Source organism: Muntiacus reevesi, chromosome 4 (assembly GCF_963930625.1).
Source record: "Muntiacus reevesi chromosome 4, mMunRee1.1, whole genome shotgun sequence".
NCBI lineage: Eukaryota > Metazoa > Chordata > Mammalia > Artiodactyla > Cervidae > Muntiacus > Muntiacus reevesi.
The window spans coordinates 44,967,878-44,995,417 of NC_089252.1; positions in this window are offsets into that span (position 1 = coordinate 44,967,878).

The window sequence follows — 27,540 nt, forward strand, 5'->3', positions numbered from 1 at the left end:
AGCAGGGACAATGGGCAGAGGAGGGAAGGCAGGAAGCAGATCCAGAGCTGGGAGGGTGGCCACAAGTTGGATGGGCATGCACATTCCAGGGGATGCAGAGGTGAAGAAGCCCTGGTTGAGGATGGGGTGGCGGCTGGTGGCTTGGGGCAGAAGGGCATGTGGCAGAGTGACACATACGGATCTGTCAGTACTCAGAGGCAAAGGAGATACTTACTGAACCCCACTACATCTCACACACACACACACACACACACACACGATTCCACACCTAAAGGGCATCTCCACAGAGGATCAAGTGTAGACCACTGCTCCATGATCTACTGTTTATCCTAAGTAAAAGAAAACAACATCCAGGCATAGTTTAGATCACCACTATCCACAGTTCTCTGTGGTGCATGTATGCTTTTAAAACAATCAAAGCAAGTGGTTGAAACCTGAATAGCCAATGTGGTCATACAAATGATGAGCCTGTTATTTGTGAGCCTGACAGAGGGAAATTCTGCCCGAATTAACACTTCCCGACATCTGTAGCACATTCTTTCAAAGTATTTCTACCTCCACTATCTTGGTTATTCCTCAAAGATACCCGGGTGAGGTGAGTTTGGAAAACACTGAGGCCCCATTTGGCAGAGGTCAAGTGCCTCTGTTGAGGTCATATGTTTTAGCAGCTGGGCCAGCCTAGAGCCTGGGCCTCTAGACTAGGCCATCTGGGACAGTGCTACCACCCACACATACACACAATTTTTATTTTTGTAGCATTTTTTTTTTCCACAAGAGGGCAAGGATTGTGTTTTATACCTCTGTAAATCCTCCTTGAAAAACAGATTTTAGTTTCCAAGCTGAGCCCCTTTCTTCTCTTCCAGGGTGGCCAGGATCCCAAATCTCTTCTGTTCAAGGTGAAGGACGTTTTAGAGTCACAGAATGTTAGATGCAAAGCTCCTAATTACAACCTATCGGCCCACTTCAGACCTCGGGAACCGACCTGAACGCTGGGTGCCCACACAAATACGGATGCTACAGCTGCCATTTTCAGACACCTATCCCATGCCAGTCATTCTGCTGGGTGAGCTGCCCTCGAAGGCCTTCCGTATGCACGACAGTCGCTCATGGAAGCGTTGCTATCCGAGCGCCAAGAGCAGGCTTCAAGAATTTGCAGGTAGCCCTCCTGGCTGCCTCCCTCTTCCTTTCTATAGCACCAGGTCCTCACACCAGCCTGCCTCCTCGGCCCTCCTGCCCTCTCCATTTCTGCTGCACATACCTGGTTTGCCAGTGTCTATTTTTGGTCCCTGGAAATGAACATGAACTTCGAAAGCAACAAGACAGAATACAGTCAGCTAAATGAACCAGGGGCTAACACAACGGCTGGAGAAACATACTAACCTCAAGAACTCTTGGAAACAGTGCCCTGTGTCCTGGACTGAACCACAGGGGCTCTGAATGACCAGAAACAAGGTCAAGACAAATTCAAGAGGGAGGGGACCTGAGGATGGGAGGATTCCGGTAGAAGGAAGCCAGAGGTGGGGGCGGGGTGGGGGGCACCAGGCATGTAGTCGGTCTCTCCTGGTTTTCCCTGTTTGCTCCCAACCCTGAAACTCTCAAACCACCAGTCGCATCACCAGGGAGGGCATCCTCTGTAGGCCCTGGTGCAGGCATCCTTTAGACTAGTTGCCTCCTCCCTCACCCTGCAGATGAGCTATTTTGCAGCAGGCCACTCTTGCTGTTTCCCCTTTCTTTTCAAAAGCCAGGAAGAGATGGGAGATGCGGGAGGGAGGGGGCGGGGGCAGCAAAGCGGCGTCCTGCAGAGCCCGGGCTGACCGGCTCTGAGAAGGATAAATGACTCCGGTCGCCCTGCCGCCGGTGTTGCACAACTTCTCTGTGTTGCCTTGAGACCTCGGTGATCCCTCTCTAATTGGAATCACTTTCCCCTGACCTCCTCCGTAAGCCGGGAGCTTGTTCCTCTCTCCGCCAACAAAGGCGACGCAGAGGCCAGAGGAAATCTTGCCTGGGCAGCTGGAGGAGCAGCGGGGTCCTCGCAGGCAGAGATGCCTGGGTCGGGGCGAGTATGGGGCCAGGTCCCCAAGGGTCAGGAGATGGTTGGGGGGAGCTGGCATTGAGGCTGGGACTGCCCCCTAGAGGGCATTTTGGGTATTCGCTGAGGGTCTGTTGATTGGTGCCAAAATTGGGGGTGCCCCTGTCTTTTTTGGTGTTTCCCTGGTGGCTCAGATGGTAAAGAATCTGCAATGTGGGAGACCCGGGTCCCATCCCTGGATCGGGGAAGATCCCCTGGAGAAGGGAATGGCTGGCCTCTCCCATATTCTTGCCTGGAAAATTCCACGGACAGAGGAGCCTGGCGGGCTACAGAGAAGGGAGTGGCAAAGAGTTGGACATGACTTAGCAACTAACACACACACACACACAACACACTCTCTGCCTGTTTGAGAGGGTAAGTCTAAGATGCTGGACATCCTGCCACACGCAAGGGGAACCCACACTTAGCTGGTGAGACTTGCCTGCTTATAAGGGTTGGAACCTAGACTCTGTTCATCACACAAATCAAAGTATTTTTGATTAAAATATACGCTGGTGTTCCCAAGAAAGTGTTCCCACATAAATAAGGGAATTGGGAGTCTTTTCCAGTTCATCTCAAGAGTTCAGGTTTTTTGTCATTTAGACACATATTTGCCATTTAGACACATATTTGAATGATAGCAGTATAACATATCTGTAACAAAATTATCTGTGTGTGAATATCTATATGTATCAGTTCAGTTCAGTTCAGTCGCTCAGTCATGTCCGACTCTTTGAGACCCCATGAATCGCAGCACGCCAGGCCTCCCTGTCCATCACCAACTCCTGGAGTTTACTCAAACTCATGTCCATCAAGTTAGTGATGCCATCCAGCCATCTCATCTTCTGTCGTCCCCTTCTCCTCCTGCCCTCAATCCCTCCAAGCATCAGGGTCTTTTCCAATGAGTCAACTCTTCGCATGAGGTGGCCAAAGTATTGGAGTTTCAGCTTTAGCATCAGTCCTTCCAATGAACACCCAGGACTGCTCTCCTTTAGGATGGACTGGTTGGATCTCCTTGAAGTCCAAGGGACTCTCAAGAGTTTTCTCCAACACCACAATTCAAAAGCATTAATTTTTCGGCGCTCAACTTTCTTCACAGTCCAACTCTCACATCCATACATGACTACTGGAAAAACCATAGCCTTGACTAGACGGACCTTTGTTGGCAAAGTAATGTCTCTGCTTTTTAATATGCTATCTAGGTTGGTCATAACTTTCCTTTCAAGGAGTAAGTGTCTTTTAATTTCATGGTTGCAGTCACCATCTGCAGTGATTTTGGAGCCCCCCAAAATAAAGTCTGACACTGTTTCCACTGTTGCCCCATCTATTTCCCATACACAGACATATATGGATATATGCACCCACACACACCCAAAATATTTTTCAGTTCTTCTCAAAATGTCAATCATAAAGAAATTCCAGTAGTGTTCATTCAAATATCATCTAGTCTCAGGTACAAACTTATTTACTGTGAGTAAGTGCAAGACTCTCTGTCTTCTATTGCAGATATGCCTAAATCTACATACAGAAATACACCTTATTTGATTATAAATTACTTTCATTTTATTTTTCTTTATAGTTATATTAAAAACTTGTCTTGACTTTTTGAGAGGGATTGAGTGTCTTTTAGAGTTGAGAACCACTATATTTACTAGGGTTTTAGTTTCACCCACAAAAGAAAAGAAATGGGGATTAATAATGGTGACATTAATCTATAGTAAAATTTGTTGGGTATATCAGAATAAAGATGAAACTTGACCATTAAAAAAAAAAGAAATGGGGACCAAAATAAGATGTCAAAAACAGCAAATAAGTCACACAAAGTGACATGCATAGAGCACTGAGCCCAGGATACTGCTGTTGAGAGAAACGTTATTGATTAAGATCCCTCAGAGGCTCAGATTCCAAATATAGAGGGAGAGAGCCTGGGTGGAGGTGGGGAGGGGAGCACAACTGTTGCAGGGGGCAGGTTGGAAGACCAAGTGAAGTAAAAGTCACTCAGTCATGTCTGAATCTGCGACCCCATGGATAGTCCATGGAATTCTCTAAGCCAGAGGGGGTAGCCTTTCCCTTCTCCAGAGGATCTTCCCAACCCAGGAATTGAACCCAGGACTCCCACATTGTGGGCAGATTCTTTACCAGCTGAGCCACAAGGGAAGCCCGAGGATAATGGAGTGGGTAGCCTATCCTTTCTTCAAGGGATCTTCCTGACCCAAGATTCGAACTAGGATCTCCTGCATTGCAGGCAGATTCTTTACCAACTGAGCTATCAAGGAAGCCCTGGAAGGCCAAAGGCCACTGTCATTTTACAAGTGGGTTATATGCAGTGCATAGAGAGGTTATTTTCTCTTTCAAATCATCAGTTAAGAAAAAGAAAAGACTTTCCCTAAGCACTTACTAATTCATTTACCATGTGCCAACTCTGTCATAAGATCTTTAATTCTTACCTCAACCCAGTGAGGTAGGTATTATTAAACCTACTTCACAGGTAAAGAAACCAAGGCTCACTTAGTAAGCAAGATTTGAACCAAATCTACTTGACTTCAAACTCAGTATGACATACCATCCCTATTAACTTGCCAGTGGGCTTGTTTTTATTTTTACAGACCGTGGTTTAATTAAGGTCTTCTTTCTTAGTCAGCAAGTTCAGTCTATGATACTTGGCCGAGCCTGACTCTTCAATGTTAAAGGCAACACAAATATAAAATTCAAGCACAGACTAGAACTGATATGAAGATATTTATATATTTTTGAAAGAGGTAAAATGATATTGATACAAATGGAAAACATGCCACCTTCTTGAATGGGAAGACTTAATGTAAAAATTCCAATTCTCCCCCAAACTACTGTATAAATGTAATGAAATTCCAATTGGATTCCAAGTGGATTTTTTTAAACTGTTTTAAATTGTCTAAAAGTGGATACAAAAAGTAAATGTATGAAAAAGACCAAGAAAAACTCTCACAAGTAGTTAGAGGATGACTTGATTTCTTATCATATATAAAAACATACAAAGAATGGGTTGACATAGAAATAGAGTGGAAAACCCAGAAAAAGATCCCAGAAAAGGGAGATGGTTAAAAAAAAACAAGATCCACTGTAAAGCACAGGGAACTATGTTCAATGTCTTATAACTAATCATAATGGGAAAGAATATGAAAAAGAATATGTGTGTGTGTGTGTGTGTGTGTGTGTGTGTGTGTGTGTATAGCTGAATCATTTTGCTGTATAGAAGAAATTAATACAACATGGTAAATCAACTTTATTTCAATAAAGTTTTTAGAAATTAAAAAAAAGAAAAAGAGCAGTCTGTTTTTTCAGTGGTGCTGATAATCTACTTAGGAGGAAAAAAAGAGTTGGATCCTCTGCCTCACATCATATTTTAAAAATTCCACCTAAAGTAAGGGCTTATGCTATCCAAAAGTCTACAAGCAATAAATGCTGGAGAGGGTGTGGAGAAAAGGGAACCCTCTTACACTGTTGGTGGGAATGCAAACTAGTACAGCCACTATGGAAAACAGTGTGGAGATTTCTTAAAAAACTGGAAATAGAACTGCCATATGACCCAGCAATACCACTTCTGGGCATACACACCGAGGAAACCAGATCTGAAAGAGACACGTGCACCCCAATGTTCATCGCAGCACTGTTTATAATAGCCAGGACATGGAAGCAGCCTAGATGCCCATCCGCAGATGAATGGATAAGGAAGCTGTGGTACATATACACCATGGAATATTACTCAGCCGTTAAAAAGAATTCATTTGAATCAGTTCTAATGAGATGGACGAAACTGGAGCCCATTATACAGAGTGAAGTAAGCCAGAAAGATAAAGAACATTACAGCATACTAACACATATATACGGAATTTAGAAAGATGGTAACGATAACCCTATATGCAAAACAGAAAAAGAAACACAGAAGTACAGAACAGACTTTTGAACTCCGTGGGAGAAGGTGAGGGTGGGATGTTTCAAAAGAACAGCATGTATAGTATCTATGGTGAATCAGATCACTAGCCCAGGTGGGATGCATGAGACGAGTGCTCGGGCCTGGTGCACTGGGAGGACCCAGAGGAGTCGGGTGGAGAGGGAGGTGGGAGGGGGGATCGGGATGGGGAATACGTGTAACTCAATGGCTGATTCGTGTCAATGTATGACAAAACCCACTGAAATGTTGTGAAGTAATTGGCCTCCAACTAATAAAATAAAATTAAAAAAAAAAATAATAATAATAATAAAGTAAGGGCTTAAAAATGATAATAAAACTGCAAACCTTTTACAAGAAAATTCAAGGGTATAGATATGGATTTATCTCTCCCAAGGATCATGGCTGAGGGGGAGGCAGTATGGAACAGGAAAAAATTTGTTAACCAAGGCAGAACATTTAGACGCTATAAAGAAAAAGATAGGCATATATAACTACATAAAAACTGGTACAATAGTATAGTGAAAGCAAAGGCAAATAATAGACTGGGAAACATATTTTTGATGCAGATGACTGCTAAAATGTTAGAGTCTAGGGACTTCCCTGGCGGTCCAGTGGTTAAGAAGCAGTGCTTTTGCTGTCAAGGGCCTGGATTCAATCCCCATTGAGGAACTGGGATCCCACAAGCCCCATGGCACAACTAAAAAACTCAAATAAAATCCACACGTGTGTTTTTAAAAGTTACTGTCTAAACGACACCAAAATTTTCTAAGAAATGAGTAAGACATCCAATAAATAAAGAATATGAAGAGACCATTTAGAGGAGATCAAATTCAAATATCAACACAGGTGAAGAGATATTTAACTTCTCTAGTAGTCAGATAAATGCAAATGAAAGTAGCAGTGAGAAATCATTTCTATTACAAAACTAGTAAAAATTTAGAAGAATGATAACTCCCACCACAGGTAGAAATGTTAGGGTAAAGGCTCATCTTTGTATATGTATAATTAGAGGAACTGTGAAATGTGTTTTTAGAAAGAAATTGAGCAATAATTTTTTAACATAAGATATGCATAACCTTCAACCTAGTAATCCACTCCTTCGAATCAGTCTTTTAAAAACAAAATAATAGTAAGAAAAGACACTTGCTCAAGGTCAAAGACTTTCAGGTCAGCATTCTTTGCAGCTACAATGATTCAGAAACAAGAGTAATGTCCATCGATAGACGAATAGCTGACTAAAGTGTGGGGCATTTATTCCATAGAATATTGTGTGTTAGTCACTCAGTCATGTCTGATTCTTTGTGACCATAGGGACTGTAGCCCACCAGGCTCCACTTTCCATGGAATTCTCCAGGCAAGAATTCTGGAGTGGGTTGCCATTCTCTTCTCCATGGTATCATCCTAACCCAAGGATTGAACCCAGGTCTCCTGCATTGCAGGCAGGATAGAATATTGTGTGGTTCTTAAAAAAGTTTGCATCAGATATCATTTCTTGCTGAGTTGGAGGGATTATCAGGATATGTTTTTAGTGAGGAAAGCAAATGTAGATAAGGGTATATAATATGACCCATTTTTGTAATTATAACTTCTATAAAGCACACACATATATTCATGTGTATAAATACATATGAGCGTGAAGAATATTGTGGGAAGATTCAGAACAGTTTGATACCAGCAAACATAAGAGAGTATGGGTGGGGGGAATGTGATGTGTGTGTGGCAGGGAATCAGGTTTAAAAAAGATAAAATATAAAAGAATGTTGACCTTAATAAAATCCACATGAATGATATGACCCAATTTATGTAAAATTGTGTGTATATGTATGTATAAAACTGTACATGGAGAGGGAAGTAGGAAAGAATATTCACTAAATATTAATGATGTATTCATGGATTGGATGTATTAGAGATGACAAGTACCCCCAAATTAATATACAGATTCAATCCAATCCCAGTAAAAACTCAGCAGTTTGTGTGTGTGTCTGTGTGTGTCCATGTATGCTTGCATGCATAAATGTGTTGTAGGTAAATTCACAAACTAATTCTAAAATTTATATAAAAATGCAAAGGGCAAAGAACAGTCAAGATATTCTTGGCAAAAAATTAAAAGAGAAAAAAAAAACCAAGATGTAGGGGAGAGGAGAAACGGAAGTATCTTGCACTATCAATCATGAAGACTTAGGACTTATGAAGCCACATGACGGAGAAAGCGAGGTCATCTACTGAGAAGAGACAAAGGATATTTGAGGAGAGTGGGTCAGTGTATTTAAAGAGAAAGAGAATTCATAGGGATTGTTGAGCTGAAACTTGTAATCATGAAATCTCGGGAAATGCTCCAATAGACTCAGAGGCCACCTATGTCTCCTCTGACAAATGGAGATAGTAACACCCAGGACCTCCCACTACCCCCACGACTCTGTGAGTAGCCCAGGGTCCTTTCTGGAAAATGTTTTGAGACCCGATTTAGCCTATCTGGTGCAAATAGGCCTCATAGCTAAGAAAACACTTGAGGGACTGTCAGGTCTAATTGAATTGGGCAAACTGTCAGAGAAACCTCAGATGAGTGGTGTGAAGTCTGTGATCCACTCATCTATCTGTTCATCCATCCATCCACCCATCCATCCTGTTCAGTGAGCCTCTTCCCTGTATCTTGCATTGAAAGTGAAAGTGCAAAGTGTTAGTCACTCAGTTGTGTCTGACTCTTTGCCACCCCATGGACTGTCACCCACCAGGCTCCTTTGTCTATGGGATTCTCCAGGTAAGAATACTGGAGTGAAAAAAAAAAAAATACTGGAGTGAGTAGCCATTCCCTTCCCCAGGGGATCTTCCTGACCCAGGAATCGAACCCAGGTCTTCTGCATTGCAGGCAGTTTCTTAACCATTTGAGCCACCAGGGAAGCCTTGTATCATGCACGGGGTGCTAGAATAACATCACTGTCATTGTTTGGTGATGAGTTGTTTGGCAATTCTGTGAGTAAATTTGTTCAAGTATTTGTGGAGCACCAACTATTTTGAGCTGAACCTTTTGCTGAGCATTGTGGAGAACATAGGAGTGCAAAAGGAATTCTCTCCACTCTCATACAGCTTATGATCTAGGTAGGGAGACCATTCATTCTCCCACAGTGAGAATTCAACATAGAAAACAAGTTAACACTTGTCATGGTGCAGAAGGTGGGTGCCCTGAGGAGGGAGCTCAGAGAAGGCAACTCTGGGTGCACAAAAGCATCTCTGGCAGGGAGACAGGGTTGGAGCTAGGCCTGATCATCTCAGCTCTCATCTTCGGAGAGGGAAAAAAAAAGACCCCAAACTTGAAGAAATAGTGCAGTATTAGAGTGCAGTCATAAACATAAAACATTAACATGTAATTCCCTTATGCTTTTGAAAAATTACTTCATAAACGCAAAGTAAAATATTTTTCCCTTTTTATTACCTGACAATTACATATTAAGAATTTCTTTTTATGTTTAAAAACATATGCAAGCCGGGGAAGGCAGACGCCAAAATGTAATTGCTTTCCTTCTATAAGAATCAGATGTCATTTTCTTCCAACTCAACTCTGAAAAGAGATAGGAGAAAGCAAATTGTTGTATACATTAAATTTGGAAACATCTGATAGCTTTCCTCAATTAAACTATTTAAATGGAAAAAGATTGCTGTACAGCTCTATCATATCCCACTGAATAAAACCTCAGCTGAGGCAAATTGGCAGTGGCAGGTACCAAATGTATCGGCAATAATGAGATTGGACAACCCAGTGGAGGTCATTGGTAATTGTTATTATATGCAATATTGCACTGTCAGAAAAAGAAAAAAAAAAAAAAAAACAACTCAGTAGCAGGCAGAGCCAGTGCTGGGGATCTCATAAAAGTGTCTGTGGCCACCTAGCAAGGTGACTTGAGGGGTGTCAGCATCCAAAGTCATGAGCCTGCTCTTCATGGGGGGTATCTTTTGCAGCCTGATGGGCACCCCCAGCATGTAGGGGGCAAGACCCCACGCATCTTACTAGCCAGCCAACAACAAGGTCTCAGAGATGGCACTGGGTCACAGAATGGGTGAGGGAGTGGGGAGAGGAGAAGGATGGCCCTGAGAACGGCAGTGAGACAGAAATAAAGACAAGTTTTGTGTACTTGTGGTTTTGCTGACCCTGATTCAAGGCACTGAAAGTTTGTTATTTGCCCTTCAACTTTCCAGATGTGAAGGAAGAGAAAGAAGCATGCTCTCTGCAGGATTTCAGGTCTCTCTCTTTTGAGGCTCCAAATTCAAGGAGGAAGGGGTGGGCTGCCTGGGATCTAAGCAAGCCTGCCCGGTTGCATGACCTCTCCTGAGGCCTGGGCACCATCCAGATTAAGATGACAAAATCGGTGCTCGGTCCTGTGCAGGTGATAGACATATCCATCTTTGATGAAGACAAGGAAATATATTTGACTGCCGTTACCCCTTCCCAAGACTGGCTCACGTCTAACATGCTGCAGTTGAGAGCACGTCAACACAAAATGTAGCATCTCATCGTCTAGGTTCAATCACAAGGGGGATCAGCCACCACCAAGGGGAGAGGAGGCCTTTTACCAAGCAGGTCAAGGACAGAGCTCAAGGTCGGGGACGAGGCAGAGAGTGTACTCAGAGGAGCCTGACTCAAGTTGAGATAAAGGAGAGTCTTCGGGGTTTCCCTGGTGGAGCAGTGGTTAAGAGGGGAGAGAACGTGAGCAGGGGAGAGGGTACAGCTGGTGAATTGCAGGGCAGTGTGGGGGCGGGCCTGCCTGACTGTAACCACGTCCTGGGCCTGGAAGTGGTGACAGAAAAGAGCGAATGTGAAGGCTGGGATGGGGAGCCAAAACACTTTTTTAGGCCACCTGTTTCTTATTCCCCCTTTAATCACAGGACCCTTTGACTTAGCTGGAATTCATAACAATGGAAGAAAACATTTCTACAGTGCTTTCTATGTGCCAGGAACTGTTCTGAGCACTTTACACACAATTAATGCATTTAATTCTTCACTATCACTCTTTGAGGAAGGTTCTATTATTATCTCCATTTTGCAGATACAGAAACTGAGGTGTGGTGAGGCTGTCTTCTGATCCTCCCTGCTGACTAGGTGACCTCTGCTACAGTACTTTGCTACCTTTCTCTGTGTGCAGACATTATGATGTGGTAGAATATATGCTTCGATGATAACAGCACAGTACCCAGATATGCTATTTCTGTTCATGCCTCATCTCCCCTCTTCAGCTAGAGTTCCAAAAGGGCAAACACTGCCTCTTCATCTTTGCATCCCCAAAGCACCTTGGTGTGTATAATGGATGTCCAGTCAATTTTTGTAGAATGGATGAACTAAAGATTTTTAAACAGGGGCTGATGCGGTGAACAGCATTTCAGAAGGTCTGCTCATTGGCAGGGTGGACTGAACGAGGAGAGATTGGAATCAGGGTCCCACATGGTTTTGATCTGTGCCCTGTGGCCAGGCCAGGGATCTATTCAGGGAACCTGGGGCCATCAGGGCTCTCTGCTACCTTCCAGGCTACTCCTGTCTTTGAGATCTTAGTCCCAAGTTTTCCTGTCCTCTCCTGTTTCCTAGCTTTGCACAATCATGTTTCCTGCCTGAAAGAGGCCTTCTAAGGCCTAGCCAGAGATGTTCAGTTCTCTGTAGATTGTGAGGTTGCTAAGAACATCTTGGCCTCAGTCCTAACATTAGGTTTATTTAATTAAGGGCTACAGACATTAAGAAGACTTCTCAACTATCAAAGGGCATTTGAAACAACTCACAAACACAATTAAATTTAGTCCCAACAATAAAAAGAAAGCAGGCACAATATGCTATTTCACTGTTTCTAACCACCAACTAACAAAGCAGGCAATTAAGGCAAATGCTGCAGTAGCTACACAACCAATGCTGGGCTTTGCTGCCCTTGTCTGATCTCTGTAGGTGACCACACCTGCCTTAGAAGCTCTAGGGGATGTGCATTTTGTAAGTGAAAACTTGATATTATAATTTTATTTGGAGGACATTCTTAAAACCTATTTTTTTTTAAAGATTACAGAAATTAAAGCATGAGATAAATCTTTCTGATTGGTAGAAGACTGTTGAAGATAAAGATTCTCTTGATAGAGAAGACACCCTTTTCCCCCAGGAGACCTTAAAATAATCTGTGGAAGAAATGAGAGAATGCTAAACTATCAAAGGAGGGCATGAATCCAGAAAAAGCTGAAAACCATTTCTATACCTCTATCTTCATCTCACACTGTCCTTGGAGATGGGACCTTGCCCATGAAAGTCGCCATGGAAACTCTTTTTGAAAGAGACAATATTTTAATAGATATATTTTATATGGTCTTGATCACAAAGTGTCGGACACGACTGAGCGACAAACACACTATACTACTCTTTCCTTCCTTCCCACTTATACATTTATACCCCCTCTTTGTTTAAAAAAAAAGTGAGATGAATAAATCTCTTTGGATAATTTCTAGAGATACTAGGATACATTGACACCCAAGTTCCCTTTTATTATGAGCCAGCCAGTGAATTGGCTTCTAGAAGTATAAGATGAAAAGGACAAAAGGGAAGAAAATTAACCCAGACAGGACAGAGGCAGGAAGAGAGCTCCCATATAACTGACTATGACATAGTGTGTGCTAAGTCACATGGTTCTTATCAGTCAGGATACTTTTGGCTGCAAGTAACAGAAAATTCAGCTCAAACTGGGGATTCGTATCTCCTATAACAGGAAATCCCAATACAGTGAGGACCTACTTCTGTGTGCTTCTCTCCCCCCTCCCATCTGCAGGGGTCTGTCCTCTGGCTGGCAGCAGCCTGGCTGGAGCAGTTGGGGACATCACTTTGTAACCGTGTCCTGGGAAGACACAGGGACATCTCTGCTCACAGGTGCCTCTGCTCATCAGTGAGGGAAACTTCCTCGAAGTCCCTAAGCATAGGTCATGGCCCAGTGGGGGGATGTAAGGTCCTACAGCCAAGCCTTCAGCCAATCAAGGCTTGCTCCTAGCTACACAGGGGAGGAGTGGCCACCTGCCCTGAAAAGGCGGTGGGTGGGAAGGACATACTGGAAGGTAACCAGCGTCTACTTCCCCATGAACTCATTGGGCAGGAGCACAGAATTCTTCCTGGAAGGCTCAATAGAGGGAGGTTACTTTTTCTGACCGTGACCTGATGGCCTGCTCTGAGTTCTTTTTTAAGATAGAGAAGAGTAAGGATGTTGTAAGTGAAGGAAATAGCAGAAATAAGCCTGTTCAGGGCTGCTCTTTACAGATCCTGTGGCTGGGAACATTGGTGTGCGGATAGTGTGAGGAAGCAAGAACATGGATCAGGGCATTGGTGAAAGGACTGGACAATAGGCAATGAGCAGCCTCTATTCTAATGCTGGGGTTCTGACTAAGCGAGGTGCTGCTGGAATGGGTTCTCACTGTTAATGGAGCCCTTATGGTACAAAGATCAGACCCAGAAAATATTTCAGAATGCTGTGGCCAAGAATCCATCCTCGGGGCCTGCTGGAGGGTGGCAGCCAGCCTCAGAGGCCATCACATCTTTGGCAGGGTATTAAAACTGGTGGACATCAAAATAATTAAGAGCTCAGACTCTGGGGTCAGACTGCTTGGACACACAGGACAATTTCGCTTTGTGCCACTCAGCTGTGAGCAACCTTGCCTCAGCCCCCTCATCTATGAAATGGGGATAATAATGTCCCATATTGCATGTTCCGTAGAGTTTAGTGAGCTGTTCATGTAAAGTGCTTAGAAGATGCTTAGTATGTGGTTAACTTTCCACAGTTGTTAGCTGTTGTCATTGTTAAAGGCTGAGGAGGGTGAAGGGCTGTTTTATCAGGACAATTCCAATGAGGGAGCAAGTGGCAGGTTTCACTGTGAGTGTTTGTCCCCCCACAAATAACAGTTACCTCTAATAGAAAGCAGGGAGTTGAGGCAGGGTGTCCAAAACCCCCAATAATCTGAAAATTAGCTTAAGTGTCATCTTTGATTTGATTGCCAAATGAAATTCACATACCTTCTTTCTCACCTATAGAGTTGAGTTCACACTCTACAGATCTAATCTACTAACATTAATCAGTGATACTTATTCAGTTTGAGTGATTCAAGCTATGACACCTGCATTAACTATCAGTACTTACTGTCAGAATAAAGACCTATTAACCAAGATTAACCTGGATTAGGAAATGGCAACCTGCTCCAGTATTCTTGCCTGGGAAATTCCATGGACAGAGGAGACTGGTAGGCTACAGTCCATGGGGCCACAAAGAGTTGGACATGACTGAACGACAGAGCACAACCAAAATTAAGATAAGACAGTTGCACATTTTCACCCCACCCAAGAAAGTCTCCCATTCTCCTTCTTTCCCACCCTTTCAGAATCTCTGCCTCTTCCAGACACCACAGGAACACCTAATGCTTGCTTGCCAGTTGGATTTATGTGAGAAGAGGCTGACGACTGGGTACAATATGGAAACTTTCTTACTAATCTCGATTACCTTAATTTTTAATTGGAAAAGATTTCAACTCTACAAACTATTTAAAAAAAATAGCACAATGAATACCTCTCTGCGCTGTACCCAGACTTAATGACTGTTAGCCAGTTACTACCTTCTCTGGCTCTCCCACCCTCCATCTCACCGCCCTGCTCAGAATCACCGGAAAGCAAGTCACGGACATGTTGACACTTTATCTCTAAATATGTTTCAACCTGTATCTCCTAAGGATGAAGATATTCTTCTAATCATGATATTATCACTAGGCTGAAGAAAAGTTACAAAAATTCCTGTAGAATATCTAAGTATCAGGCCTTATCCAAATTTCTCTATTTTTGTTACTATAATCCCATCCAAGTTCTGCTAGTAGTGTTCTTCAAACACATGGAAGCGTATTTGTGTGTGATTGAGCTTATGAAGTACTATGTGTGTTGAGGGGAGTGTATACAGGAACATGAATGGATGAGTTTATATGAGTATGTGCATGTGTGAGCATGCATGTTGTATATTCATGTTTGTGGGGGGGGGTGTGTGTATTAAAGAAGGGGATATTGGGATCATCTTTGAGCAAAATCAACCAAGATGTGCTAGAAAGAATATGCTTCATTTTTTTTTTCCTCCAATGCATTTGAAGAAATAAGAGTTAAGCTCCAGACACTGTTGAGTGGATCTGATCTTGGCTAAGGAGGCTGAGAATACTGATGGTTTTGTTCCCCTTGACAGATTGATTCAGGTGTTCCTCTCGCGTATCATCTTGGAAGGGCTCTCTCTGAAGAGGAACAGGCACAAAAGTCCTTTCTCTCCTCAAAAGGGTCAGCATTAGCTTCTATTTTTCTCACCAGGCCTGCAGCTGACGCACAAAGAAAGGTGTAATTACCATGTGAGGTGCGCTGATCGCTAGGGCCTGGAAATTCTGAACTGCTCGCTCTGCTCAGAATACATTTCAATTTGGTACTGTGAATTTTACATTGAAATGAGTTTTTTCTTTAAAACCCTAGAGAAAACAGCCCCTGCACAGAAGCATTAACAAATTGCTTTGCAAATCTAAGCTAAAGTGAACATTCAATTTGAGGAGGTCAAATCGAGCTTGGGCCCCGAAACCCAAGCCTGGCCCAGCAGCCCGAGTTGCCTCTGGTTGGACGCCGCCATGGGTTTGACCTTGCTTCAGCCGGTGCCACGGCCCCACCTCAGCCTCTCTCTGGCTGAGTCCCGTGGGGCCCTTCAAGCTGCCATGGGCCTCTGCCCAAGGCTAGGGAGGTTTAGGGCCCAGGAGATGCTGAGACTTTAGGCCCTCTGACGAATAACCCTTGCTCTGCTGTGCAGTCACTTAGGTGAGAAGGACTCATGGAAGCAAAGTCTAGGCTGGCGTGGATGGGGACAACAGAGCACTTGCTTCTCTGCCTTCACTTTACAGGGCAGGATGCTGAGACCGGCGGGAGGGTTCAATGGCTGTCCAGCATCTCCCAACTGGTCCCTGCCATCATCGAAACAGTAACATTGATTGTCAACAGTTTGCTAAGCATCTTGCCGAGAGGTTTGTATTTTCTCATGTAAGGCTTCTAGTCATCCTCTGTGATTAGACCTTTTTTTTTAAAACCAGTTCCTCATTAATTTAAGTAAGGAAGCAAAAGCCCAGAGAGGTTAAGCTATCTGAGGTCGGGCAGCTGAATTTGCACCTGGACCTGTTCTTCACGATTCTTCATTAGAAACCAGCGCTGTTGGCTGACTCTTGCTGGAGTCCTGCTCCGAGTGGTCCTCAAAACACCCACCATGTCTTTCCTCCCCTGTCAGAGACAGCTTCGCCCTAACCCGCCAGGCTTCAGACCTCCCTGCCCTTGCATCCACTCCCTGGGCCAAGGGAAGCCCCCGGAGCAGGACTCTAGTAGGGGGAGCCCTGAATCTTAGCTGTGGATAAGGTGTGTTCTGGTCCCTCACCCCACATATTTCTGATCCAGTCTCCTGGAGGTGAGGCGGGGGAAGTTCAACCACATGTGTGTCCTTGCGTGTCTTCATTCTCAGCACTGAGCCCCTCTCTGCACCCACCGTCCACAGTGACTCACACCCAGCATGGAGGGAAGGCTGGGGACTCAGAGCCAGAGTCGATGGACTTTGTCTTCTATTTTATCCCACATGCATCTATTTGAGGAAGCACTAAAGCCCTGCGAGGTCTAAAGAGCTGCACGAGATGAGATGTCCAAGGTTCCTGCCAGCCTTGCATCAGCCTCTTACAGTCACTTCTCAGAAACTACACAGGACCTAAATAGGAACCAAATAGGAGATCCAACCAGTCCATCCTAAAGGAAATCAGTCCCGATTATTCACTGGAAGGACTGATGCTGAAGCTGAAACTCCAATACTTTGGCCACCTGATGGGAAGAACTGACTCCTTGGAAAAGACCCTGATGCTGGGAAAGATTGAAGGTGGGAGAAGGGGACGACAGAGGATGAGATGGTTGGATGGCATCACTAACTCGATGGATATGAGTTTGAGCAAGCTCTGGAAGTTGGTGATGGACAGGGAAGCCTGGTGTGCTGCAGTCCATGGGGTCGCAAAGAGTCAGACATGAATGAGCAACTGCACTGAACTGAATTGAAATAGGACCACGCTAGTGGTCCTGGAGGTATCCTAGCCAGTGGGGCCTTGGAACCTGGTTGGGGGTGGCACAGAGGACATCATCAGGCCTCACTGGCTGTCCTGAATGCAGCTTCTCTAGGGCAACGGAGATCAATTGACCCCAAACAAGCATCCAGAGCTGCTGTAAACCTGTTCCCCAGGGCCCTTGCCATGGAGCCTGGGGCAGCTTGGGGACCTGGATTAAGATGATACGTTTTCAATTTGGCCTTAAACGAATTCACCAAATCGGCATCTTTGATGTCAAGTGGAAGTGAATTCCACAAATCTCAATTTATTTTATGGGGAAGAGTTATTGATTTTTTTTTTTATCGTCTGCTTTTCCTTCTTCTTCCCTCCCAGCTGCCAAGCCTCTTCCACCTGGATTGAATTGTTTGATTTAAGAGCGGCAGTTCAGAAAGAGGAAGAAACGCCTCTCCCTTCATTCAACACCTCCCCACCCTGCTATGCCTGGCCTGCCTCCCTTCAGCTGCAAATGCCAGCCCCCAAGCAGGAGCAGTGGAAACAGCAGCGAAGGGATGGGCCCTGACAAGGGTTTCCCTCGCTGATCTGGAGCCAGCATACGTGCCCTCGCTCACCCCTTCTCTGCCTGCACCCACACCTGGCCAGTTTGATACCCGTTTATGTCATTTTCTCCTATCCTTTTTCTGTGTCATTCACCTCCTTGAGGCACTGCAGTGGCTGCCCGATGTCCCTGCCACACACCCACCATCCATGGCCTAACACACAAGGGCTCGTAAATCTGACCCCAACCTGTCTATCCAGCCATTTCTCCAATTGGCCTTCCACTCCCTCCTGGAACATCTTTTATTTGTGGAGGTATTTGTATCTCGTGTCTATTGCACGAGGAAGCAAGTGCTGTGACACACACAAGTGCCACCCTCACCCTGTCTTTGCTCATGTTGCCCTCTTCCTCTGGGCAGCAGCATGCCCTCAGTCACTCGGCCTGCACCGACTCAGTTACTTCCTGTTGGACTGCAAACTTGGCACATCTCAAATAGAACTGTTGATTCCCCTGACCGGGCTCAGCGCTTGCTGTCTTTAGAAATGGCCTCACCACATACTCAGTGCCTCCTGCAAGAAAGCCAGCAGCCATCCCCGGCTCATTTCTTTCCCTTGTACCCACCTCCAGTCCATCAGTAAATCCTAGTGGTTCTACTCCATGGCAGACAGGATAACGGCACCCAAAGGCATCCACACTCTAATCCCCAGGAAATTGGGAATATGATACCTTGCATGGCACAAGGTTCTTTACAGGAGTGATGAAGGTTGAGGATCTTGAGATGAAGAGGTTATGCTGGGTCTTTCTGATGGGCCCAGTGTCACCACAGGAGTCCTTAAATCAAGGACATTTCTGGCTGTGGTCAGAACAAGAGAAGACATCGAGAGATGGGTTCGACCCCTCATGGCTGGCTCCCTAACTTAAGGGCTACATGCAAGGTTTGGGGAGTGGCCTCTGGAAGCTGAAAAAGGCAAGGGAAGGGATTCTTCTCCTAGAGCCTCTGGAAAGGAATGAGCCCTGCCAGCATCTCGACTTTAGCCTTGTGAGACCAGAGTTGAATTTTTAACCTACGGAACTGTCACCTGATGATTTTATGTAGTTTAGAACCACTAGGTTTGTGCTGATTTGTTGTGGCAGGGACACAAAACAGACACAGCCCTCCATGAAGACCCCCTGAACTTGGCCTCACTTCCTCTTCTGCCCTGGTCCAAGTCACCCAGACCCCCGCTGGGGCCCCCTCGCTGGTCCCCTCCTGCACTTGTGGTACCAGCCTCCCTCAACCCCTCTTCCACCCCCTGCAGTTGATTATCCACCAGAGGCCAGGGTTCACTTTGCATTTCCTTGCTTTTTATTCTGAAATAATTTCAAGCAACTAGAAAAGTTGTAAGAAGAAAACAAAGAACTCTTATGCCGTCATCACTCATACTCACCCGTGGTTAATGACTGGCCATGTTTGCCTGAAAGCTCGCTCTCTCTCTCTCTCTCAGATCACATCATGTCCCTGCATCTAACCTCCAGTGGATTCCCAGTGAAGATGGGGTGAAGTCCACCCTCTCCCTCTTCTGACAACATCCAGACCTTGTAAGACCCCAGCCACCTCTCCCTATCCTTTGCTTCTGCTTGTCCCTTTCTCGACTCTCACGGTGCGTTATCCTTCTCCGGCCCTCCCAGGCTCTCTGCTGGCTGTTTCGCCTTTGTAGTACATTCTTTCTCCTCCTCATCACTTGGGTCTTGCTTTCAGCACCATCACCTCCCAAATCTTTCTTTCCACTGTCGTTCTATTAAAGTACCCTCTGCCCCAAATAGCTATTCTCCATCATGTTCTATTTTCTTTACAGCATGTATCGAGTCTGAAACCATCCTATTCTTCATTCCGTGCTTGTTTATTCATTTCTTCACCTGTGTGTTATCTCGTTCTCAAATTCTAGAACAGTACCCAGCACACAGTAGGTGTTCAACAAATATCAGTGAACTGGCTGATTTTCTGTGACACTCCTGAGCCCTTTCGAAGTAGCTGAATGCTGCAGAGCTGTGTGTCTTTACTCCAGGGCAAGAATATTGTTTCTTTCACTTTTGAATCTTTGCCTCTCAAGCCTGGGCGTGTGGCAGGACCTCTGGATCGTGGGGAATTCTCCTTGCAGGTGGGAGCGCCTCCATGTGGAGGGCCTGGGTGCCTTCCCGCACACGCGTGACACCTGGCACTGAGCTCTGCAGTCAAACTGCTGCCCCTGATGGAGGCCCGTGGTCACATATCCTCTTCCTCCCACAATGTGCTTGCCTTCTAAGCTTTTCTATGTGCTGTGAACCTTCTGATATTATCTATTCCCTGAGCCCCTCTTGTGGGATGATGAACAGGGCAGAGAGCATCAGTCCCCTTTGATGGATGCTGAAACTGAAGCAGAGGCAGGCTAAGTGGCGTGGCCAGTGTCGCACAGGTAATTCACGGCAGGACCGATCTCGAGCCCCGTGCCTCTTCTGCAGACCACAGAGCAGCTGGCCATCTCCCCTCCCCTCAGGGACTGAGGAGCCCAAACCTGATATTCTGAGCACTAAGCTTTTAGCAGAGGAGGGATGGGCAGGAAGCAGTGTGGTTCGGTGAGCTGTGGGTGTGTGTGGGTCTAATAGCTTTTCATTTCCTTTCCTTCCATTCATACGGTCGTTCATTCACTCAGACACTTCATTCAGGCACAGCCATTGAGTGTCCTGGCTTCCTGCGGGGCTCACAGGAGGGCCCTGGAGGAGGAGGCAGGGCCTGTCACAGGCAAGACCCTCCACCTTCTGTCGATCTGTCCGTGGGTTGGTGGGCTTGGATTGGAGACAGCATCCTGGCAGGTAAGGGATCGACTCCCTTGATGTTCTGTGCTTAGTCACTCGGTCGTGTCTGACTTTTTGCGACCCCATGGACCATACAATCCATGGAATTCTCCAGGCCAGAATACTGGAGTGGGTAGCCTTTCCCTTCTCCAGGGGATCTTCCCAATCCAGGAATCAAACCCAGGTCTCCCGCATTGCAGGCAGATTTCTTTACCATCTGAGCCACAAGGGAAGCCCAAGAATACTGGAGTGGGTAGCCTATCCCTTCTCCAGCGGATCTTCCTGACCCAGGAATTGAACTGGGGTCTCCTGCATTGCAGGCGGATTCTTTACCAACTGAGCTATGAGGGAAGCCCCCTCTTAATGTTAACTCAGCACAAATGACCAATGAATCCTTGCAAAACACTCAAAGTGGAATTGACACCCTCCATATAACAATTGGAGCTTCCCTGGTGGCTCAGACGGCAAAGAGTCTACTTGCAGTGCGGGAGACCTGGGTTCAATCCCTGGGTCAGGAAGATCCCCTGGAGAAGGAAATGGCAACCCACTCCTGTATCCTTGCCTGGAAAATTCCACCGACGGACGAGCTTGGTGGGATATAGTCCATGGTGTCGCAAAGAGTCGGACACGACTGAGTGACTTCACTTTTCACTTTATATAACAATAACCTCAGTGTGATCTGCTCCTGGTTTCTCTGATAAGAGAGTCCTGTGCCTTCTAGGAAGGGCATATGATCCAGGCTGAGCCAATCACAAGCCTCTCTTCCCCTATAAGGACTAGTCCAAGAGGATGGCTGGTGACCTGAACCTGGATGGTCAGGGCTCTTCCTCAGGATTTAAATCTAGATGTGAGACAGAGAATGTCTCTGCTGCATGTGGGGAGGCAGAACCCACAGCCGTGTCCCTGCCACGGCGTGCAGCTGAGGGAATGATGTGAACGCACAGAGCCAAGACATGGAGTGCTGACCAGGTCCCCTGTTGGCTGTCCCTGAGGGCTTCTGTCAACATCAACCCCACAGTCCTTAGTTCCTGCTCTGCAGAACTCTACTGAGTGGTCAGTGACGCCCAAAGGCTCACTTCGGCCATCTCATAGGTCATCAGTCAGAGAGGGCTTCTCCTTCTGCAGGAAGGTGTGGGTGGGGCGGAGGGAGAGTGGAACCCACCAGCCCCAAACTGGGGGCCATTTTGGAAGCAGTTATCTTCCCAGTTCTGCTTCCCAAAGCAAGGCTCTCAGCGGGGGTGTAGGCTTGTACCCACATTATCTATGCACCGCCTGTTCCTTGTATTACACCAGCCAGATTTTGTGGGACTTTCAACTCAGACATCAATATGTAATGAGATGCAATAACCTTCTGATCACTTTCAATTATTTCAACTCTGTCTAGTTTAAAGTAATAACTTCAAGTTCAGGTTGGGTCACATGTCTTTGTTTCTCCTCAGGGCAGTTTGAGAGGGACCCCTGACTCTCTCTTCCCGCCTTGAATTGGTCAAGAGTTCCCACCAAAATGGCTCCCAAACACTTTCCTGGTCTGTTTTCTATGACCATGTGGTCCTTCACTTTCATTTTTCTATTCAAATATTCAAGGGGAGTGAAAGAGCTGACTTAAAGCTAAATATTAAAAAGGCTAGGATCATGGCATCTGGCCCATTACTGCAGGGCAAAGAAAGGGGGGAAAGGTGGAAGTAGTGACAGATTTCCTCTTCTCGGGCTCTGAAATCTCTGTGGATACTGACTGCATCCTTCAAATCAGAAGATGTTTGCTTCTTGGCAGGAAAGCTCTGACAAACCTAGACAGCGTGCTAAAAAGCAGAGACGTTACTCTGCCGACAGAAGTCCACATAGTCAAGGCTATGGTCTTTCTAGTGGTCACACAGGGTGTGAGAGCTGGACTGTAAAGAAGGCAGAGCACCGAAGAATTGATGTCTTTGAACTACGTTGCTGGAGAAAACTCCTGTCCCTTGGACAGCAAGGAGATCAAACCAGTCGATTTAAAGGGAATACTTGTTGGAAGGACTGGTGCTGAAGTTGAAATTCTGGTATTTTGCTCATCTGATGCATACAGCTGACTCATTGGCAGTCTCTGATGCTGGGAAAGAGTGAGGGCAGAAGGAGAAGAGGGTGTCAGAGAATGAGATGGCTGGATGGCATCACCGATGCAATGGACATGAACTTGGGCAAACTTTGGGAGATGGTGAGGGAAAGAGAGGCCAGGTGTGCTGTAGTCCATGGGGTCACAAAGAGTCGGACACGACTGGGCCACTGAACCACAGCAACAATTCAAGAAGCAAAGGGGGCTCTACCCTTAAGGGGTTTGGAGTTTCACTGGGGAGGTAAGAATAACACAGATGCAACAATCAGGGGTCCAACAGATGACTCCACATCAAGGACTTTGTCGCACATGGGCAGAGACAGACAGACAGACAAGCAGCGCTCGAAGCAGATTGAAAGATGGGCTCTCGAGTCAGACAGCTCAGGTTCAAATCTCTGCTCGCCACTGGTGAGCTGTGCCACTTGGGCAAGCTAATTTCACCTCTTTGGGCCTCAGTCTCCTCCCCTGTAACACCAGGAGGGTAACAGTACCGCCCTCGTGTGGTTTTTGTGAGGATTAAATTAGGTACTATGAAACACTCAGAACGCAGCCTGGCACGTAGTAAAGTCAAGTCAAAGTCGTTCAGTCGTGTCCGACACTTTGCAACCCCATGGACTGTATAGTCCTGTATAGCCTGGAATTCTCCAGGCCAGAATACTGGAGTGGGTAGCCTTTCCCTTCTCCAGGGGATCTTCCCAACCCAAGGATCGAACTCAGGTCTCCCGCCTTGTAGGCGGATTCTTTACCAGCTGAGCCACAGGGAAGCCCACATAGTAAGCCCCTGATAAAAAAGATGACAGTGCTGTGCAGTGAAGGGCATGCCTGGGACTCTAACCAGCTGATTCTCTGCCCCAAGAACTCAGCAGAACTGTCTACGGAGAGGGACGCTGCCCGCAACTGGGAGCAGATGCAGACCCCAGGTGTCGAAGCGTTGTAAGCACCTCCCCCTGCAAAAGGGCCCACCTGCCTCAGTGGTCCAACTGGGCAAAGTGCCAAGGGGGCTGCGAGCGCAGAGTGATGCAAGGACAGTGGCCGCCAAAGGGCGTGGCAGCTGGGGATGCCACAGCCCTGGCTCCACCTCCAGGTTTGGAGGTGTGGAGGGGCCTCCATCAGGGCCCAGGGTGGTGGCTGGTGGGAGAGGATGGCAGGACAGTGGCAGAGCTCCAGACAGCCCCAGGCCAGGCCACTGGAGGTGTGGTCCCCACCAGAGGGGCCTGTCCCGGTGGGGCGAGTTCCACAGGATTGTCCCCTACATTAGAGACACTTTCTAGATCATCACCTGAGTCTAGGAAGACACTCTGCCTTAATAAGGAGGATGAGGTAAGCCAGGCCTGGAAGCTAAATATTCAAAGCAAAGTGAAATCTGAGCTCCTACCCTCCCACTCTCCCTCCATATCCGTAGAAGGCAAAGCTGTCTGAGATGACAACAGGAAGGGAGCCGAGGTGGCTCAGGTCGGCCCGCGGTGACGTGTCCTGCAGGCATTCCAATGCCCACCTCTCTCACTGGAGCTGGGATTCCAGGACTGGGGCATTTACGGAGGCCCCAGCGCTCCGTGGGCGCAGCTCTGCAGAAAGCTGACCCGCAAAGCTTCCCACAGCATCTGCCAAGAATACACCCGACATAATAATTTCTTTGACCTCCACCACATGAGTTTCTGAAAAGAACAAAACAGCATCATTCCCTGGCATTTACAGTTTAAACCTTTCCTATTCAAGTTTCTAACAAAAAAAGCCACCAACCCATTCTGGTCGTGATTAAAATTCATAGGCTTGCTGCAGAGAACAGATGCAGAAGCAATTTTAGGCCAGTCATATCCCAGGTCTGCAAAATTAATTTGACAGGTTTGCATTAAAGCACTGATCAATATCCACTTTAGAGCGGCAGAGGCTAACTGAGAAAAAATAAGTGACCGGAGTGTTACCAGACGAGAAAAAATGAATCTTTGAGACTTTTTTCCCTCTAAGCTTGCACCTACATCAGAAGTCCTGACCTCAATCCATTGATCGGGAGCAGTTAACATGACAAAAGGCCCAGCAGATAGACCGTCGCGGCCTACCGGGGAACAATCACCCGGATACACTAAATGTTTGACGGAGTGACTAGACTGCGGAATTAGTCTTGGCTTTCCGAGGGCGGCCCCCAGCCCAGCCTTCCTGAATCTTCCCCTCCCTTCCCGAGAGCCATTTGCAGAGACCCAACTTTTATGAAACTTCCTTCCAAGGATGGCATGGAGATATAGTCCCCCGCAACCCGGGTCCTGGCTCAGATTAGCCACCAAGACAAGGAGGCAATTAAGACCAAACATTTCTTGAGGCTCCCTGTGAGATGAAAACATCTCCTGCCTTATTAATAAACAAGAAATGTCACCGCCATCTGCAATTTCTGGCCCTCAAATGTGAATAAGGGCTTCCCAAATTGCAATCCAGTGGATGCTGCCACTTGCCTCCCCGACAGTGATCGCTGAGGAGCTGCGGGAATGCAAGAAGCAAGGTGAACAAGGAAACAGGATTGGCCCCAGATAACTGAGGTGCATACGACAGGAATGAATTCAGTGAGACCAGTGGGTTGCATCTACCCATACACAAAATGTTAAATTCCTTAACCTGATACCTGATCTTTGATATTCAGGCTGCCTGCTCCCTTTGTTGCAAACTTGTATATAGCCTGACTTCTCCCCAAATAAAATAACTCTTTACTTTCAGGTTTGACTATATTTTTTAGTCAACATTCCAAATGGAGGCACCGAGGCTAATGTCAGTGAGGGCCTCCAAAGGGCTTGATGCAAGCAGGTCAGTTCAGAAATGGGAAGCCCAAATGGATGGTCGTTGTCTGCGCTTGGACAGAGATGGGCTTTACCAGCTTTGATTCGATTTTATTGTCTTAAGGTGTGTAAGAAGCATGCTTTGAAGTCAGAGCATCCTCTGAGACTTGGCAGTTCTGTTCCTAGGTCTGTGGTCTTCCCATTCCTCTCCTACCACAGAGTCAGCTGACATTATGCCAATAAGTCAACACACCTAAAATGAGCACCCCCTAAGGATGGGACTTGTGTTAGGTACTGAAGACCCAGGAGAGAGCATCTCCCTGAGGCCCAGATCAACTGTCACCTCATGAAGTTTGTCCTAGAAGAAATCTCACCTTCCTTTTCCAGCTCAGTCATCTGCTGGGAGCCATGCATTTAGCTCAGCTACGGAGGAGCACACTCCCAGGGAAATGTACCATGAGCCACAAATACCACAAATAAGTGTGCCATTTAAAATTTTCTAATAGCCACCTTTTTAAAAAAGTGAAAAAGAAGCATATTTAATCCAGTACGTTTAAAATACTATGATTTCAACATGAAATGAATATAAAAAACTATCCATGTGAAATTTCACATGCTCTTGCTCTGGTCCTAAGTCTTCCGGCACATTTCAGTGTGGACGTCCAGACTAGCCACCTCTCAAGAGTTCAGTAACCACAGTGAATGGTGGCAGCCACAGCGGCCAGTGGCGACCACAGTGAGGCAGGCAGAGCTGAACACGTGGGTCTGGGGTCCCTTTCTGAACACCCACGGGCAGGGGCCCTCTCCTGCCCTTCCTTGCTCCCATCCTCCACCACATCTAGTGAAGTGAAGTGAAAGTCGCTCAGTCGTGTCTGACTCTCTGTGACCCCATGCACTATATAGCCCATAGAATTCTCCAGGCCAGAATATTGGAGTGGGTAGCCTTTCGCTTCTCCAGGAGATCTTCCCAACCCAGGAATTGAACCCAGGTCTCCTGAATTGCAGGCGGATTCTTTACCAGCTGAGCCACGGAAAGCCAAGAATACTGGAGTGGGTTGCCTATCCCTTCTCCAGCAGATCTTCCCAACCCAGGAATCGAACCCAGGTCTCCTGAATTGCAGGCGGATTCTTTACCAGCTGGGCTACCAGGGAAGCCCCCACCACATCTAGCCCTTGATGAAAGTTACGTGGGTGTCATTTACAACACCAGTTATTAAGCACCCTGTTGATAAAGTCATCGTAATAGTAAAATTGTGACATGACAGTGCAGTGCAGGACATGGCCGTGCTGCTCAGATGGAAGCAAGGCAGTGGGCTCCCTGAGGGCGTGGTGTGTCCTACTCTTCTGTTTAACCAGGTGCCATGAGTGTCTGGCCCTTAGAGGGTCTTAACAAACATTTATAAACCACGTTATCAGGCATCAGGCATGGCCCTAAGGATCTGGCAAATACTTATTCACTTAATCCTTATTATACAACCTGCAGTGGGTGCTGTCATGACCTCCCCAGCAGATGTGACTTGTCCAAAGTCTGAACTAGCAGGTGGCGGAGCAGAACTCATAGGCAGCCGTCTGGCTCAGAGCCCATCTGCTCATCACCGCTCCACGCTGCCTCCTGTTCACCTTCTGTGACATTCAGGATATGAGAAGGCATAGGATTGCCCTTTTGGGGCAACCCCAGCCGAATTCTCTGAAGTTTCCCCCTCACCCCCTGTTGGCCCAGCCTTTGGCATTTCATCAGGTACTCTCTCAATCGGATCAGCCCCACAGAATGGACAGTCAGCTGACCCTCTGCCTGGATAGCTGCCCATAATCATGAAGCTGGGCGATCCGGGAAGGGATTTCCTGTGGTTCTGTTCAGACGGCTGCGCGGGCAGTAGAAGCTCAGGGCTCCTACCCTAACCCAGATACCAGTCATGTCTCTGCCACATCTGGCATTTTAACCGTGTTGGTCTCCTAACCTGTCCATATACAGTTTCACCAGCTGTAAACACAGGAAACAGCAGCTGCTCCATTTGGGGCATTTGGGGTTCTAATGATGTAATTCCTATAAAATTTTAAAAATTATAAAATGATATGCAAATGTGAAGTCTTTGTACTATTATTTGTATTAAATGTTAAAGCGTTTGTACTATTGCTGATGGTGGAAACGCAAGGGCTCTATGTTATGATCCCAGGGTCATGGTGCTCATGCCTGTACAAATAGCCCTCTCTGACCCCCCACCCCTACCCATGGGAGTGGAGCACTTGTCTTTA